This window comes from Phalaenopsis equestris, unplaced genomic scaffold, assembly GCF_001263595.1.
Source record: "Phalaenopsis equestris unplaced genomic scaffold, ASM126359v1 Scaffold235272, whole genome shotgun sequence".
In the NCBI taxonomy this organism is placed as follows: Eukaryota; Viridiplantae; Streptophyta; class Magnoliopsida; order Asparagales; family Orchidaceae; genus Phalaenopsis; species Phalaenopsis equestris.
Window position 1 is genome coordinate 3,091 of NW_018253155.1, and position 2,916 is coordinate 6,006.

The 2,916-nt window shown below is 41.9% G+C and overlaps 1 protein-coding gene across 3 annotated transcripts in view; it reads left to right on the plus strand.

Annotated features, from left to right (window-relative positions):
- LOC110039105 (cytochrome c biogenesis protein CCS1, chloroplastic-like) overlaps nucleotides 1-2,916 on the plus strand; it is an 11,418-nt gene that overhangs the window by 3,054 nt on the left and 5,448 nt on the right. Inside the window, exon 1 of one of the 3 annotated variants that reach the window (XR_002295487.1) lies at nucleotides 1,852-1,990. The exons of the other annotated variants lie outside the window; for them this stretch is intronic. The gene's annotated coding sequence lies outside the window, so the exon portion shown is untranslated. Of the gene's footprint in view, nucleotides 1-1,851; nucleotides 1,991-2,916 lie in introns of those variants that run through there. 3 annotated transcript variants of the gene reach the window in all.

Below are 2,916 nucleotides of genomic sequence, written 5' to 3' on the forward strand. Positions count from 1 at the left end.
CGAGATGAGAATGATTAGGTGGATGAGTGGCTTTACACTTAGAGACAAAATGTGAGATGAATATATCCGTGGTAGGGTTGTTGTAGCTCCTGTGACAGACAAAATTAGAGAAAGTCATCTTACATGGTTTGGTCACATTAAACGTCGACTATCTAATGATCCGATTAGGAGAGCAGATGCTTTACATTCGACTTGTGTTAAGAAAGATAGAGGTAGACCTAGGAAAACTTGGGCTTATTGTATAAAAAATAATCTTATATTACTAGAACTAAATGAAACTATGACACTAAATAAGATGCAGTGGAGAAAAATGATTCATTTAGCCGACCCCACGTAGTGGGATTAAGGCTTTGTTGTCGTTGTGGTTGTGGGAGACGGAGATGGAGAAACACATCAATTTCCTTGATCGTTGAGTATTTCAACACGTACATTGACCGCTCTCGGTGCTTCACATCATCTTATATCAGAGACAAATGAGTTGGGGAATTGCCTGCTGGGCATCCAACCGGATTCAACATGTTTTGCATGAGGTAGGAGGTATTTACAAATCTTCTAACATAATTTAGTGGATCTCATGGTTTTCATGGGTCATTGAGGACGACTTAACATGAGGTGTTGGCGATGACTCTTTACATATTATCACAAAACCAATCAATGCGTGTTGCAATGAAACGATTCCAACACTCATCTGAGACGATCAACATGTACTTCTCTGTAAGTCTGAATGCACTTGTGAGTCTATCTACACAAGTCATAAAATTAACCGATCTGACGTTCATACAAACTCCTACGGAGTTTCAACGTGATGCATGTACATGTCGTTCTTTAAGGTAACATTTATAATTTCTTGTATTTCATTTTAAATATGAATAACGGACATTAATAGGTCAAAGTTATCTGTGTATGATTACATTGGAGCAATATATGGTACCCACGTTGATGCGATAGTTAAAAATGAGAAAAATATTGCATTTATAGGACATTATGGAGCCCCTACGCAAAATGTGATAGCTGTGTGTAACTTTAACATGTGTTTTACTTTCGTCATGCCCGGTTGGGAGGGTAGTGCGCACGACAACTGAATTCTTAAAGCCGCTACGCGGAATCCTAACTACAACTTTCGACACCCTCCGCACGGTATGTTGCATTCTCAAATCCTTTGGTTTTTCAATGCATCTAGGGAAATGTTATTTGGTTGATGCTGGCTATCAATTGCAGCGAGGGTATCTGAAACTCTTTCCTACTACAAGATATCATGTGTGTGATTTCGAGCAAGCCAGCAATATTGCACGTGGCAGAAAAGATGTGTTTTACAGAAGACATTCATTTTTACGAGGTGTCATTGAGAGGACTTTTGGCTTTTGGAAGAAGAAATGGGTGATACTACGAGATATGTCATCTTATCAAATTCCCAAACATGTCCAGATAATGATAGCCACAATAACACTGCACGATTACATTAAGGGGCATCCGTCTCGAAGCGACATTGACTTCCGCAGTGCCGAAAATGATCAACTTGTCCCTGCAGAAGCATTCCAGTGTCACCTCGGGGATTCTCTGCGACGAGATGATAATGATATTTTTACTATTTGTACGAAAGAAGGGGAATGTGCAAATGAAATGACGATCCTTAGAGAACAAAACACTGATGCGTTAGTCGGAGGGTGATTAGATTATTGTGTGGTTTTACTGACAATTAGTGTTGTCTAGATTTAATATGTTTTTCTTCTTATTTCTAATAGTTTTCAGCTTAAAATAGATGACTAATGGTTTCTATTTCACTGCTTTCAGGAAATATGAGCTCCAGAAATTCAGAGACGTCCCGAATAATCCTGAATATTGTCATACTACCGTGAACTAGAGACTTCCTTTTTGAGATCACGTCGACCCACAGCCGACACTTTACAGATGCCCTCGGAGACTCGCAGAATAGTGCAATTTCTTCCGATGGGCTGACGGTCAGGTTGACTCTACTGCCGAAAGCGATCGGGTATTTATAACATCATTGGAGGACAATTTAGGATGAGATATACACCGTTTTCATGTTAAAAATAATATCATTTTTATTTTACATGTAATTTTATTAGTTTTTTTTTTCTTAGCACTTTTAGTATTCACTGTTAAGTGAGTGGTGTATCTGAATTTTTGTTCTGTTTTAAACTGGATTTCTGCTTCTGAAGTATCAAATATATCATCGTTAAAATTTTGCTTCAAACAACTTCACTAAACAGGGTAGAAAGTCATTTTTTAAGAAAAAAACTATCTCACAGCCAGCCAGCTTCCCCGCAACAATTTTCTGGGGCCCAAATAGACTCTTAATCTTTCTAACACAGAATCTAGAGGTTTGTTAAAAAGAAAGAACAAGAGTTTAGAAAATTATACCTGTGTGACGGTTGAGGCCACGTGCTCTTTACTCATTCTCTACAAGCCACCATCCTGCTGACTCCTTGCTCGTCGGAGAGAAGCTTCGAAACTGCTCGTCGGAGAGAAGCTCACTGTCTTTCAAAACATCTGGCGAGGTCTCAGACGAGCGAGAGAGGTCTTGTTGTCGGGGAGGAGAAGGAAAATAGGACTTTCGACGGTCTCAGTACACCGCGAGCCGCTGGTGGACCTCCAATGGAGCTGTGTCGCAAAGGCTCACCGAAGAGAGGAGGTGTGGCTTTGGTCGCCGATGGCGAGGGAGAAGGGGCAAGCAGTGAAGGATTGGAACCGAGGCTCGCCGACGAGGAAGGACGGGGGGCGCCGACGAGGAAGAACGGCGAGGGGAAGCTCGGGTCAAGGAGGTCCAGGGAGACAACGCTAGTTTCGGTATTGCAGGCCAAATAGGAGGGAGGCGCGATCGAGAGTGGCTTCAGGCGTGAGGGAGCCGCGGGGGGGAGCTATTCCGCCGTGAGGGAACCGTTTGTTGGTTTGCTA